This window comes from Struthio camelus, chromosome 16 (genome assembly GCF_040807025.1).
Source record: "Struthio camelus isolate bStrCam1 chromosome 16, bStrCam1.hap1, whole genome shotgun sequence".
Taxonomy (NCBI): Eukaryota; Metazoa; Chordata; class Aves; order Struthioniformes; family Struthionidae; genus Struthio; species Struthio camelus.
Window position 1 is genome coordinate 22171595 of NC_090957.1, and position 16516 is coordinate 22188110.

Sequence of the window (16516 nt, forward strand, 5' to 3'; positions counted from 1 at the left end):
GGTGACCCCATAGGCTTGTGGTATTTGTAGTTCAAGCCCTTTATTGCTCCAGTTTCTTTTTTCAGCCCACTCCCGTGGTCATGATGCCAAGGGGATGGGGACCCAGGACGGGACATGCCCGGCCGCTCTGATGTCAGGAGACAGGTGAGTCTGGGGAGCTGGACGGAGCAGCAGGGATAACGGGGAGCACGTGGAGCAGAGACCCAGCAAACACAGGCATTGCAAAAGGAAAAACATCTCTGAAACCCCGTGGATTTAGGCTCCTATCTATCCGACTTATTTCACAACACCATGAAAAGTCCATTGCTGATCTGGGGAAAAGAGAGAAACAGCTCAGTGCTCACTTAGGAGCTCACTCGCAGTGGAAACCATCACAAAGCATTCTGACTGGGGGAATGAAATCCAAAATACAACTTTGGGTTTCAGCCTGTTTTTAATACCAATATAAACAAAATAAAGCCTTGACCTAAGGAAAGAAAACATACCAATTTATTTAATAAGGCTGAGCAGAGTTCTCTCATATTGCCTCATTTTCTCCCAAATTAAAAATACCATTTTGAATGTTTTCATCACTGAACAATATTTTCTTTCTAAGCAGTCGGTCTAGAAATAACTGCACTGCTATCTGACAGACCTAAAGATAACGGAACATTCAGTCTCTTTCCGGCACTAGTACATGTTTTGCATTTCTCCTTTGTGCTGCTCATTCATTTATCCTCTAGATCTGTGTTCCATTCAGATTTCTTCCTTTCTGTTTTCCTCATAAAGTAGTGCTTTGTCTCTTCCTAGTGCTTGTTTATTGCCCAAAATAAATAAAGCTGACAAGGACAAGCACAGCTTTTTTTTGTACAGTCTTAAAAATTATCATTTGTTTTTATTTATCTTGAAACTGTAATTCACTGCATAGATGAGAAAGCTGGCTTTAAAAAAATTACTTTTTCCTCTGTGTGATCTTTATTTTTATGCCCCTGAATTTTCACGTTGATGTAGAGAGGGATAAGAAGCATTTTCCTCATCATTTGGTATTTTCTCTTGGCAAGAATTAGGACCAAAACGTGTGCACATGCTCACTGCAGGAACAGATGTCACCACAGCAAGCTCCTACCTCCAGGGAGGAGGAACGTGTTTGCGGTACCAGTATCGCAGGGTGGGACATCAGCCCCGTGTCTCCTTCCCATTCCTGCTAAATCTCCATCTGTCTGCAGCACACGTGTGGCCATGCTGAAGCCAACAGGACCACTCACACTGTGCGATTTAAGCACATACGTAAAGTCTCTGCAGGACACTTCACTACTCACATGCCTGTTATTCCCTATCTGTATAGGGCTTAGATATGGGGTGATCCTGCCACACTGCCAGAAATCATCCTGTCAACACCTGAATTAAATAACTTTTAATGAAAGCCATAAATGGTTTTAAAAAGTCATGAGCATGTCTCCAGGAATCAATAAATCAAGCTTGTTGTAACCATGGAAAGACTCCAAACACAGGAGATGATCAAGCTGGATTTCCTACAAAACAACCATGTTCACTTTGAATATCTCGAGATCTGTAGTTAGATTTTGGGAAGATGCCAGAAAGCTTGCAAAAGGATAACTCCATTAGTCCAAAGTGATATGAATGTACTGCAGCCTCCACATTCACTAGTACAAGCGAAAGGGTGCAGCCAACGATTGTTAAAGGGTAAAAGCAGCATTTGGAAGTACATCTGAAGAATACTCCTGAGACAAAAACCTCCAACTCAAGAGCTGCACCAAGACATTAATAGTAACATAACAACTGTTAAGATGCAACATCAGGGAAGCAAGAGTACAGCCTGACCTTTCTGGGGCTGAAAATAGTCATTTTGTGTTTCTCTGAATTTAACTTTAAACTCAGACCCCATTGTCAGTTCCCACATGGCTTTTACAGGCTATTTGTTCTCCAGATTCTGTATCTGACAATTTTGAACTATTTAGCTTTCACTTTACCCACTAATGCAGTTTTCACAATGAGTCCTAACAGCAACTTCTGCAAAGAAACAGTTTGACGCTGAAGTTGAAAGACTGCAGAACCACAGCCAGAGTCCAGCCCAGCAAGCCTGGGGATAAGAGGGACAAAACCGTCCCCAGAGTGCATACTTCTTTTAAAGACACAGCACTGGCTGGGATCACTGGGTTACTGGCTCCAGCCCTTCCTGTTGTGAACATCTGCACTGGCAGTGAGCTACAGGGAGAGAACAGAAGAAATCAGAGGCACCAGGATTCTGCAAAACAGGAAATTTGCTAATATTTCTTTTATATATATATATATATTTCATTTTTAAATTCATAAACAGGCCCCAGTTCTGGGATGCACCTGCACATAGAAATGAAGTCAAATGTTACTTGTGATTGAAAAATTAGTGTCTTGTAGTTCAGCTGAAAAAGTGATCTACGTCTTGCCTAACTCCCGACAGCTGAGCTCCCTCCCCAGGGAACGGCGACAAGGCAGAGCCAGGGAGGGCAGCTGCACAGAGCTCGTCTGCAGCTGGTGTACGTGAGGTTTCCTACTGTACAAATAACCTAACACTTACTGTTATTTCCTTGTTTAAAACCCATCAGTTTGTGTTTCTTTTCAGAGGTTTGTTTTGCCTCCTGAATATCACACTCATCACGTGCCCATGCATTGCTTTGTCTCTCAGTATCATGCTAAACTCTTGAATGAGGTATCACCTTTACTCTTTGGGAAATACTAGCTCACTGTGTTTTCTGAGCAGTAGTAGTAAGATAATTAAAGCTTCCTATCACTAGTGCCTTGTCACTTCTCTCTGTTTTTACCTTCCTGCTCCATTTCTTTGGGGAATACAACAGTAAATTCTACATTTGTCCTTACTAACTTCTTTTTGAAATGCTTTCTCTGTATTTGTATTCCCAGGTGATGAAATTCTCAGAAGTAACAGGCAATAAACTGGAACAAGTCCAACATCTGGTGTCAGACCAGTACATACAGGGCAAGAGCAATCTTCTCTATGTGATCGAAAAACCCACACACCCATCTCCTGTTGCTACCTGTGGCATGCCTTTGATGCGCTCCTATCCAGTTTTCCAATGACCTAAACAAGGAACTCAACAAGCTTTCTAACTCCAGCACAGCACAGCACAGCACAGAAGCTTTGATTCAGAAAAATCAGAGTTAATTTTAAAAATCCCCATCCAACCGGGCACATAAGGATTTGCATGCATTTCAGTTTGTATCCATGTGATTAGCTTGGTTTAAATTGCAATCCTAATTCAGAATAAGGGCAAGAATATTTCAGGTCTCTACTGGGCGAAGGCCTCTTCCCCAGGCTTACCATGAACTGCTGCAAAGCAGAGTGATCTTCACCCTCACAAACAAGTCATTTGTTAAAAATAAAAGCTGGGCATTGCTTTTGCCTCCAACTATTTCATTTTACTCTAATGCTTCCTTCTATCAAGTTATGAGATCTTTTTTCTTCACTTATTCCCTATTTTAAATAAAAGCGTGCCGAGGACAAAATTTCCAACTTCTTCATGACACCATCCATGAGAACAATGGTGGATGCTGTCCAGAGGTAGTTTTGTAATCATGATAATTATTCTGAGAATTAATGTAACTGAGATATATATATTTGAGACTACTATAATAGATTCTTTTTTAATGCAAGTTAATGGGGCATTTGTTAAACACCGTTGTTTTTAATAACTGCAAATTCTAATTCTTGTAGTAATTGCCAATAAAAGTATAAGTAGAAAGAAATAAATGAAGAGTCTTTTATTAAACAACAGATTTTCATTATTTTGCAAATACTGCAGGGCCTTACCTCAAAAGAGCTGAACTTTCTTAGGCAGTCTAGCATTAAACATATACTTACGCTATGCACACACTCTTTTAAGAGTGGAATTTATACACCTGTGTAAGCACACACGGGTAGAGACATTTTCACGAACTGGTGCTTAACTAGGAACCCTTTACATTTCAGTCCTTCGAGGCGGATGAAGTCACTGCTGCGCCCTGGCACGCAAGGCAGGGGCAAGCAGCCCTGGGGCAGAGACTGCTCAGGGACTGCCTCGCAGTCCCCGTTCGGCAGGGCTGCTTGCATGACTAACAGCCAGGACTAATTTTTGCCTAGAGTGGCATTTGCCTTGGTGACCTGACAGTTCTGTTTGTCCCACAAATAACTGCATTTTCAAAGGCTCACCAGAGTTGCTGCTGAATCTGGACAGCTGTACAGAAACAGGGCACCTTCCCTAGCGCTGCTGCGGCTCTGCACCGCCCGCGCACCGCTCTGCAGCAGCCCCTCGCCGCGCAGCGCCCTGCGGGAGGCTCCTCCTGGGACAGATGCTGGCCCTGCGAGCCTGAGATTTTCCAGCAGGGAATTTAGAGAGCCAGACCCCTTGACATCACAGTTAATAAAATAAGGACAGCCTTTCCGCACACAGAACGAGGTCTTAAAACAAGCTGCGACTGCCCGGTGGCCACGGGCTCCGCAGCAGCCCCTCACTGCCCGCGTTTCACGCCTCCTCCCCGGGGAGCAGCTCCCTGCAGCGCCTCACCTGCACGGGTCGCCCACATCAGGCACAGAGGCCAGAGGCATCTCACACCGGTGACAAGGGTGGCAGCAGTGCTTTTAGCAGAAAGGACAAGGGGTACCCGTCAGATTCTCGCCTCTGCTAACTCTCAGGGTCAAACCTTTCTTTTTCAGAAGGATCCTGGATCCTTGCTTCCAGGTGACAGAGCAGGGCCCAGCAAGGCAGCCGGTGCTATTCGCAGCAAGCCTCCCCCTGCCACAGCTGCGCCTGGCCCCAGGCTGGGCCAGCCATCTGCCTGCAGCTCTGCTGTGGAAAGCCGATGTGATCGCCCCGGGCAGGCAGCAAAGGTCCCAGCAATTGTCAGAGACCAGGAACTTCTCAGGTGCAAATGCTCAGCAAGCATTTTACTCTCAGCCCTCGCAGGGCAGTAAGTGACAGAGGAGCACGATGGAGGGGAATCCCATCCTGTACAACCTGTGCCATTTCTTTTCAGCATTTTGCTTTTGCTGCAAGGAGAGCTGTAGCCTCTCTGAAACGCAGGGAATCTCTTTAAGCAGCTGACAGCATTAGACCTTAATCAAAAGTCTGTGGAATTTACAAAGACTTTTTTCCAACCTGTCTCCAGGAGTGAATTTCACAAGCCAAGACACAGTATTCCATACTGGGGGAGTGAGTTACACATCAACTTTTTTAATCTTTGCAATGCAATTGTTTGACTTCGTGACACTACTAATCCTTTTATTATACTTTTACTGTACTAGCCCTGTAGCAAAAGATGATGAAAGGGAGCTGAGCAGGAAACAGCGATGCTGCTGTTGAGAACGTCTCCTTAGAAAGCAATAGTCCCCCTCGTATTGCACGGAGGTCTATTATCAGCCCATGTTTATATCTACCACTAAAGGTGCTATGAAAAATAAGACTACTTTTGTCATGGTAAAGATCAGACATGATAAGAGAGAAAACTCAGTGCTTCTGCTCAGCTGCCATTGGATGATGGGCAGGTCTGTGCCAAGAGTCCCCAGAGAGCTTGTCTCCCAGAAACTCCTCCTATCCTGCAGGCTACTGAACCCAACCCCAGAGGGGTAGAAAAACAACTGTTCAATTTAGGTGAACCATTTTAAAAATCCAATCTAATCCAGAAAGGACAGCCAGGCTCTTCAGGCACAAGAATAAAAATGGGTATTTAAATGATAATTAAATGGTGCTTAAAGAAACTGCAGAAATTAAAGAAAGAGCATGCAAGCTCTGGGAGCTTTTGTTGCTTTCAAGGCCAGATAAAGAGTATCACAGTCTCTGCTGCCCTCATATCCACTGAATTCAGCTAAGTTTTGTTATCAGGTTATATGGCTTAAGATGATCCTACTACTCCAGTGATGTCAAGGACCATTGCTTGAGCTGGTAAGAGTTAGCATCATTCTGTTTGCTTCAAACGTTTCTTTTGGTTTATCAACTGCTGAGGATCATCTCCTTCGGCCATTTCAGGGTAATAAAAAAATTATTTTAAAAACCTATTATCACTGATAAACAGTCCATGAAAAGAAACATTTAAAAAAAAAGATTTTTAAGTGCAAGTTAAGCCTGAAAAGATTCTTCAATGATATTTTTATATTGCCATTTGTGCAATAAAACAGACAAGGAGTCATGAAGTGACTTGGTTTTGGTTACACAAAAGGGCAAATAGAGAGGGAAGTGCTGCATTAGAGTAGTCTAGATTTTCATGCTAATGAGGTTAGAAAGAGGAAAGTAAAGGTTCAGGGTGAAACCCTGCCTTTTTAAGTGCAGGTTTCTTTTCTTAATCACCTGCATAATTTTATGTCTTTGACAGAATGCACGTGACCATCAGCAGAGACGCTGCATTTGTTGTTGTGCTAACTTACTGAAGCCTATCACTGCTACCTTCAACTGATTTTACTCCAGTGTTATTAGATTAAATGAAGTGCCACATCAGTAGCCCACTGTGTCCTGCAAAGGTCAAAGCTAGATGGTGCAGGAGAAATGAAAGACAACCCAAAGCAGCTGCAGTGCCACCTACTTACAGTTCAGGTTTCTTTCTCCCATGGATCCAAATCCATGTCTCGTTTTGGCACAGAAAAGAGAACCATTTATAAATGTTACTCCCAATTGCAGATGCTCAGCATCTGAAAAATCTGTTCTCAAAAATTTCCTTTGTAGACAGTACATTCCCCTGTTTCACCAGTGTATAACCTAAATTTACATATTTAGGTTTATCTATATACCTACAAGGCCGTACAAACAGTATCATGTATTTTTAGTTTTGATACTATGGTGTAAACAGTTTAAATTAGCTTGAAATTAACATCAAGTAATAATATGAAGCAATATCCTTTGTTGGCTCTTTATGAAACAGAAGTGAGAATTAGAAAGTCTATGTCAATTTAAATTATTATGTATGCCAGATGCCATGCATAATATTACTAAGGAACAGAAACCAAATATTCATGGAAGTGGCATGTGTTACTGTACAATAATCCATCCAAACCCAGAGTCAGACCCAATTGCCAGTCTTTGATCAGAAAGACAGATGGTAATTTTCATTTTGCAAGGATTAGCTTATTGGCAATAGGCAAGGTTCAAAGACCCTGTTTTCCCTGAGCTTTAGAAACACATCCAGTATCAGCAACATGTTAGACTATTTTCTGTTTGTGGCAGAGATGACATAGATTTTACATTCTGAGGTTGCAAGGGCTTTGCTCCATGAAAAGACCTAAGCTACTGCAAAACAAATAATCTAGTGGTCTATGAGCAGAGTTTTGCATTAACCCAAAAGCTCCCCATGGTTCTGTTAAGGTCCTTCTTAGATACGCCAAGGGATTTGGTACAGGATCAGCCCAGCTTGGCCCTCTGCTCTGAGCAGAGTCCTGATTTTGTTAGCAGACCTCAGCTGGGTTTGTCTGTCCAGACGAAGACACCTACAGTACAGGCACCAACCTTCAGTCTCATCAGCTACACTCCCATTGCAGTCTCATCAGCTACACTCCCATTGCAGTCAGCTGAGAGCATGATTCATTTGATATATGTCACACATCTACTTGAAGATGAATTGTGCCTGGTAATACTTGCTTCTCCGGGGGAGGGAGTCCAGGTGCCCTGGAGATGCCTACAGGGCAAAATCTGGTGAACAGCCCCCACTGCAACGCTGTTCTCCAATGACACCAAATATGCACAGCTCTTCCTTTCTCCTCCCTACCCATTCTGGTTTTGTTCTGAGCATATTCCTGTACCTATCTCCAAATCTGCTTGGGTTTCCTGGGTGCAGAACACCTCCTGCAACACGTGTCCAGTGTAGTGAAGCACCTTTGGGCAAACAGCACTTACCCAGCTTCTGCTTTTAGATCTGGTATTTTCTGCAAAGTAAATGTTAACTGTCCTTGTCCAGCGTTTCATGATCAACATAATCTGAGGCTAAGTTTATATAAATAAAATTCCCAGACCAACTCCCTTCTTTCTGGACTGCAGCGTCTGGACCGCAAACTGGCCCACAAGAGGGGACAACGTCCTTTGGGACAGCAGTGGGGGGATCCCATCTCCAACTAAGGACCGTGCCTGCTCCTGAAGGTGCCCACCCTCTCCAGAGGGCACACGAGCAGTTTGCAGGACTGCTGCCCAACCTTTGCAGTTTGCAGCTCTTCATACAAACGTAGATCAGCTCCAGTTTCCTAACACAGAGCTGAGCAGCTGCTCCGCAGGCAGTTAAGCCATCTGCGCAGCAGGACCGGGAGCCCTCGAAATGGCTGAGGCGAGCCTGCCTGCATCTGAGAGCCGGCGTCCTTAGCCAGGATGTCTCTCCACAGTCCCACGCGGTGCGGCGCAGACCCGCTCTCCTTTTTCCGGGTTGGCATTTCTGCAGCTGTCAAACTCGTCAGCAGGCGCCACTGAGCACTTCTAGCTGGAACTTATTACTACGATCATGTTTGCACATGACAGCCAGTTAACTAGCGAACGGGGGGATACGCATCCGTGGGAGAAGAGGGAGCTGCTTGTTCACTGGCTGCTCTTCTCACCCAGAGCGGTCCCGTTCCCGGCAGCTCCTGCTTTGCAGGCCAGCTCCCCTCGCGCTCTGAGGGCAGTCACACACCCGCACGCCTAACACACCAGATCTGCTGGTGCCATTACATCAGGACATTGCATGGAAAATGGTCACGGCTGGACATTTCTGAAGGGGCATTATGACGGGGCCGAGAACATCTTGGCATCAGAAAGAATAAAACAGAGCTCAGTGTCATCAGCTTAACAGAAATAAGTTACGTTTTCACAGGCAACAAAAAAAAGAAAACCCCACCAAAAGAATATGCAAATATTGCAATGCTTCGGGCTGAGAGTGGCAGAGAATCTCGAGTAACTGAAGGAAGACAGGTGAGCATTAAAATAAACAAAACCAAAGTAACTAAAGCAGGACAGGTGAGCAGGACATAAATCCAGAGGCTCTCATGGAATCTTACGGTCCAAAGGCAAACAATAAGCTCCCCCAAACTCAGCCAAACGTAGCATTCAAGGCCAAATTCTCAGTTAATCTAGCTCAGTCATGGATTTGGCACAGGCAGATTAATTTCTGGGAACCTTCTTGCACAGATGATGCCAAAGAGGCTAAGAACATTGTCACTAAACCACGACTCCCTTTGGCCAGACAAAAATCAGATTTTACCACACAGATGACTGTCCCATGCATTCTCCAGTCAGAGCCCCTTTCCTGTGCTTTCTGGCTTAACTATTTTTCACACTTTCAGCCCAATCACACCATGTTATTCCCTGTCATGGCAATACTCCTGAGCTCTACCACTCATCATGCACCTTCCTTTTGATAGGTCAAGGCGGACAGAAAATATGAAAGCTTGCCAGGTCCAGCAGAGCCTTTTCGACCTGCCATGCCCTACTGCACACCTCGTACCGCTCTCCAGCACCATGCACAGCAAGCCAGGTCTTCGGCGATGCAAAGCAAGGTTGCTGCAAATCACTGACTCAAAATGGGCTGGCTGCGAGGTATTTGTTTCTTAATTATCTCCTACCAGCTACTCACAGATACAAGACCAGGCACTGAGGAGACATGTGATGTCAGCCATCTCTGCAGATCCTATCTCTGCACGATGCCAGAGCCGCCAAGCCAGGTGCACCGCGTCACTAGTGCGCTACCTCTGCATGCCTTCCAGCAGCTGGGAGTCGAAACACAGGGCATTTTTACTCTACAAGTTATCATTGACATTTGGTTCTATACCTGTGCCTCATCATTCACATATCAAGTTCATTTCTCAGTTTTGGTGTTTGGTATTTTGTTCATTCGTTTTGGAGAGGGTTTTTTTTTTTTTTTTTTGTTAGCAATCACGTCAGTGCTGCTCTGTAGGTTGTATTAATTCAGAGAAAACCAAGGCAGATAAAAGATGATCTAAGTAAATGGGAATTGTTTGCACTTCAGATTAAGAAAAATAAATTGCCTTCTTTGTACTTACTTTCATCTGCTAGATCTTAAAAGAGTTGGCAGTCCACAGTAAAATAAGTAGGTCATTCTCAAAATATTTTGCAAAATAGGCATGTTACAAAACTGAGTGAATACATGTGCATACATAAAAATTTACACATGCATCTGTGTACATACACACACACATTTGTTAAAATAATATGAAGATTGTTGTATTCAATAACAACCTCAAATGAAGGCAGATTTCTTCTCTGGTGCCACTGAAGAAAGATTTTAACTCAAGTTGCGCTGCTGATTATGCAGCGGAGAACTAGCATTAAACAAACTCGGTAAATTGAAAGGTACAGAAAATTATTGCATGATTATTTAAATTCAGAGATTTTTCATTTTACTTTGCGGTCCATTCTCTCAATCACCTTAAGTCTTTCCAGAAGTAAGATTCCCTTTTTAAAGGGAAAACAAACCTTTTCCCTCCTTTTTTCTTTAAACAGCTTTCAGAAAACCTTCAGAATGAAACCCAGCTCTATCCAATATAGCTGACTATAAAGCCTGCAGAGCTTTAAAAATGTTGCTCCCAGAGAAACAAACCCCTACTATCAATCATAAAAGCAAGCTTACTTTGCAATCAATTATGACAATTCAAATGTTGGTACCACCTGTTTTGCTCGTGCACTTGTCATCAATAAAACAGATCCACATACAGTCATAAAATTCTAATAAAATTATGAATAGAAAGAGCTTCCCCTCCGATCTCTTGTCCTCCTCTTCTCTGTCCACAAACACGCGTTCTCCTGCTCAGCACCGCGTGAACCAGGAGGGCATGTGCAGAGGCCCCACTCCGAGGGAGACGTTTCACTTTCACACCACAGCTCAGGGTGCCGTGGCCCAAGAGGATCCCACCCGGCACGGCCCTGCTGCACAGCTCTGCGGCACAGGTGCCCTCCATAGGCTTAAGTGGTGCGTGAGCAGTACAGGGACCCCACGACCATCTTCTGGCTACAGCATGAAGTCAACTTGGGATGACTTCATGCTGGGGGGCTGAAAAACCAGGATTATAGTTCCTGTTCCTTAATGAAGTTTTAACAGAGGGAGCCACACAAAACACTAGCAAACAGGTGATGCTGTCTTGCTAGAAAAACTAATTAGCTAAAATTAAATGTCTCTCCTTCTACAATGGCCTGAAATTATTTTCTCAGTTTCCTCTTCCGTGCTCTAGAATTGTTCTACGTACATAACCTGAGACACGCAACTATTGTGTTTCTCGTCTTCCCCTTCCACTCCTCTCCCTAGGAGGAAAAAAAAAAATCCAAAACACAGATCACGTAAAAAGACTTAACATCATATGCTGTCACAGCAGGAAGGTCTTCTGTGATTCACTTGGTAAGAGGATTAGCAGCTCTAGAATTCATCTGGATATTATGCAAAATCCCATAGCAAGTGATCTATGCCAGCTCCAAGTTGTTGCCTCGCATTTAACTGTTCAGTATTTCTGTAACATATACATATATAATCTTGTACAGCCAATATAAGCATGTAATTAAAATAGCAAAGGCTAAAGAAGCCATATTTGCCCTTGAGACCAAGGCTTGCTTTTGACTACCCTGACTTTCCAGGCACAGCTACACACTACAGGAGATTTGGCATCAGCTTTTCATTCCTCCAAGACAGGATTTCTGCCTGGGAAACGCAGTCCCCTTTGGGCCACAAACGACTGCAGCTGTATTTTGCTGAAACATTAGTTTTAAGGACCTATCTTTACATACAGAAATAAAAACCACTGTGTTAAACCAAACAGAACATGCATATAGGAGCGGATTCTCCAATACCTTGCCAAAGTGCAAAGAGTGGGTTTAAAATGTTAACTACAATTTCAACATCAGCACTTCTTACATGTTTGAACTGGCATCAGTGTCCACAGCAGGCAGCAGCCAACTGGTTTCCCCAGTGAGCCCAACCACTGCTTCAGAGGGGCTCCAGCAGGAGCAGGTCAAGCAGAGATTACGGACTTTGCATCTTTAAGGAAGGATGAAAACAAACGCTGGAGCAGAAGGCTGTCAAAGCCCTGCATGCTAGAGGGAAGCAATGGCTCGTGCCACGTCTGCGCATCTCACCCACACCTGAACGACATCCACACCTCACTTGACCAGCAAAGATTGTGCACAGCTGTGCCAACCAGAAACACCCACAGGCTGACCTTGAAGGGGAGCCACAGCACGTTGAACTCAGTATCTCACCAATATCTAAATCAGACCCATTTCAAGCAAAATAAGAAGTTGGCAACATAGTGAGGGAACCACAGCTGGAGTTAACAGCCCCTGGGAAAATCTGTTCCCAAGTGACTCCTGGTAGGAGGCAACGCTAGTGAGATACCACGGGGCAAACATCAAGTGCAGGCTCTCTTAGGTAAAATATTTTTCCTAGTGAGAGGCTTTGGGAGCATTGAACAGGTTTCCTCCTAGACTAGTTTCTATTCTCACATTTCCCAAGGTGAGAAGACAGCAGAGGGGAAGACTTCCCACATGCGGCAGACTGCCCAGGATTCGGAGCGAGGCTTCCCCCACACATTCCTCGAGGGCAGCTCCAACAGATTTCTGTCCTTTCCAGAAGGAAATACGCCTGCCAGCATCTCCCTCCCTCCGTCTTATACGGGTGCTTGGTTTCCTGACCTCTTTTCACAAGACTTGGAAATTAAAATTATCACTGGGAAGCATACGTAAAGAAAAATAAGCTTTAGCTTTTAGAGCCTGAAGAATTGCAGAGCCGGACAAGTTCTCCAGGTCCCAGTAGGGAGGTTTTTAGCCATTTTTCCATAGAGGCATGATCTAGGAGTGGCATCTCTTTCACTGCACTTTTCATTTTTCCAAAAGGACAAACAAAATTCATGTAACAAAAAATGATCTGATACTGACATATGTAAAAATTGAATTTACGTTTTACCATAGGCACAAAAAATGGTAGAAGAAAAATGCAAATAAAGGGTTAACATAGTTGTAAGACATCTACAGATCAGAACTAGCAATGAGCAAAGAAAATTGTATTTATTGGGCCACAATGATCTCTTGCAATCACTTAAGCCTTCCTGCAGACCTACCAAGAGTCATTTTCACCTGGTGAATTTAGTTTCTTATCTGCAACAGAGGAAGTTTAAAAGAAACAAGGAGGAGGAAATTAGTCATAGGAAACTGAATTAGAAGAGATCTGGGTCACTCTCTCATTTGTTAATGGGGCCACAGTTATTTGGATTTTAATTCAACTTTCTATTAATGCTAGCACTAGAGCAATGGGACAAAAGGTGGAGCCTGTCCCAAGGCCACCTGAGCCAGAAGAGATTATTCCGCCTGGCAAATCCCAGGACACACCATGGTACAACCTGACTGCAGGAGAGTAGTAGCTGTCCTGCCAGTAATTAACAGCCCATCAATAGGGGCTTGAACATAAGTGAGGTTTGAACAGGAATGATTTTCTGAATTAGCCTGCAGGGCAGGAAGGAAAATCCTTCAAAGGGATTTTGGCACATTTTCTTGTCATCTCCTGGGGCCTCCCCAGCAGTGACTCCTGGAGAGGACACCAAAGGCTCAGCCCAGTTCCATCCACAGCAGGTGCCTGCCGAGACAAGAGCTCCCACTTCCACCCATCCCCTCCAGGAGGGGCACCAAAGATTTGGTGCCAATTTCTCATTGGCACTAGGGCAACTTTAAAATCACATTGTCAGCAAAAAGGGGCCTTAAGAAGGATGGAAATGATATTTACACTCTCCTAAATGCCCCTTTGCCCAAGTAATCTGAGGCAACTGCAGTATAAATAAGAATAAAATGTTTGAGGTTGGAAATAAAGAGTAAAAGAAGCCATTTTATACAAACCAATTACACTCCTCAAATTCAATCCCTTCTTAGGTCTGTAAATTACAATAATTGCAGAAAAAAGGTCAAAGCTATTAGATAATTTATTTCAGTAGGTAACAACTTCTGACTTCCTCCAGCCTAATAAAAAGGAGGAAGAAAAACAGGCCTAGCTTTACAATGCTCTCTAGAAGTGTAATTCTTGTGCACGGTCTCCATTAACATTTCCTATCAATACAACTCCCTCAAATTATCTCCCTTTATTTTAAAAAACAAAAACGCCATCACCGCACATTTTTGCTTTGGCAGAGAAGAGTCAGAGCAGTTGACCAATCAGACTGAAGCCTCCTCTACCTTCCCTGCAAAGCTGCTTATGTCAGAGGGGATGCTCAATATGGTAAAATGGCAGTGACCCTTTCATAAGGAGGCAGGAACATTACTGGCACTGGAAAAGCAACCCAATATCTATCCTTTTACTTTTTAATGAAAATATTTGGCCTTCTATATCTGATTAAATTTACTAGGGTGAATTACAGTGTAAAATTGCCCTCTTTATATACATTGCTATTAAATTACACTGTAATTACCACTAACATGTTCTACTTACAGCATTTACTATGCTTGATGGTTCTATCAACATAACCTTATTGTGATCTATAACAGGAAGGATAAAAATTTAAATGTTAGTATTTACTTTCGACGAGCCACTGACAAGTTCTACCCATATTTACAAGCATTACTGCAATCATGTTTGACCACATCCATAAACTCAGTTAATGTTTCCATAATATTTCCTATTTTCCCCGAGTCCGGACAGAGACAGGAGGAGCTCGGCCTCCTCTGAGCGGGGCAGGAAGGCGTGAGGACCTGCGGCCCCGGCTGGGGTGCTCAGCTCTCCCAGGGGAGAGTCTGAGGGTGTTGGGACGCCGTGGAAACTTCTGCCAACAATTGCAACAGCACGGTGACTTCACCCACGTTGTACAGCAGGATTTGGGATCTAAATTGCTCTAGGCTCCTCAAAAATCCTCGGTTGTTCCCCATGGGGACAGGCGCAGGCTGGCACCCACCCAACGTGCCCCAGAGAGAAGAGGACCCGCGACACCCAGAGCAAGTGCTGTCCCGGCCGGGCAGCCTGTGGGGCGCCCTGTCCCACGGCCTGCTCTTACCAAGCGGCTTCTCCTGCTGCAGGGACAGCAGAAACATTGCTTGAAGGCATTAAGAAACACCCAGTGGAAACATCTCGGCATTCACCACGACAAACTGCCAGCTCTTATGCCACCTTAATCTGTTACGCTTAAGTGGAACTACAGGGACTTGAAAAACTGAGCACAAACACCAACTTCACTATTCTCTTTTCTTTACAGAAAATGCACAAACTATGTCATGTTTGCCACTCTGCAGTCTGAATTTTACCACTGAGGATTTAAAGTGAGCTACTGTATTTTGTAAACCTGTCAACCTTTAAAACCCATCCCATCAAAACCACCACAAAATAACTGTAGTATTAGCATCTTCCCAACATATTGGAAGCAGCAGCTCAGAAAATGCCTGTGCAGTGGTGAACAGCTGTCAAATATGAGATTGTGTTGCAGTTGGCCAGATTTATGTAATGAGGGTGAAATAAGTGACAGGTTCTGGTGAATGACAGAAATATGGGCTAAGCTTTGCAAAAGCATTTTTCCTTGGCATTTCCGTATTTCCAATTAAGTTAAGGGGAGTCCTGAAACTTCATGGGGGAAAAACGTGGACCCTTGTCTGGGCCCAAAATGAAAACTAGGAGAGCTGCGTCAGCAGTCAGTGGGATGACCACACTGCGATCAAGCCACTGGGACCGTAACACAGGCCAGAGCCATGTGCAGAAGGGAAAGTGCCGTAGCAGCTGCCACAGCTGAAAAGAGATCTACCCATTAAAGGTCAAACTCCAAAGTAAATTTTTATGGCCTATGTGGCCTAAAATGAGGTGCAATTTCAGATCCCTCGGTTTTGGAGGCTCAACTAGAGACACTGTACTGGGGATTGCTTTTAACTTGTCCATCTCTTCGTTTCCATGAATGATTCCCCTTTTAAGTTATCAGACATTAGATACTCCAAATCACCAGCAATTTCAGAAACTGGAGCAGCAGGATCATTCTGGCAAGTTCTGACCACTGTGCCTGTTCTCCCAGTTACTGGAAAGACTGCGATTTGAAAAGCTAGATGTCAAAGAAGAAAACTTCTAGGCTTTGAGTGTAAGAAAAAATTACTGTAACTACTCATTACTAAGAGTTGAAATCTGTCCCCAAAGAAATTCTGCATAACCTCTTCTGCTGTTACTGGACAACGAGCTCCCTAAGGTGCTGCAAGAGCACCCCCACGCGGCACCAGTACCCAACAAGCACACCCTACCAGGCTGCCCCATCCGCTGAGGTCGGGGGCAAAACTACAAAAAAGTCACGGACTCTCCCTGGGCTGATCCCAATACTCTCAAAACAGTCTAAGGAGGACACCAAACAGGGAGATCAGATAAGTTTCCTGTACAAATGCCAAAGACAACACCCTGCCTCACGCCGTGTCCGAGGAGGTGAGATGGAAGGGAGGACAAGGCTCAGCAGCCACGCGAGCTGCGAGGGTGCAACACGTCTTGTGGGCAGAGAGGAGATGGTGGCCACCACGTGACTGCCATCCTGCACCAAGCGGCATGACTCACAGGTAATGTGGTGGGGACACAAGGAGAAGGCAGCCACCATGTGATCGCC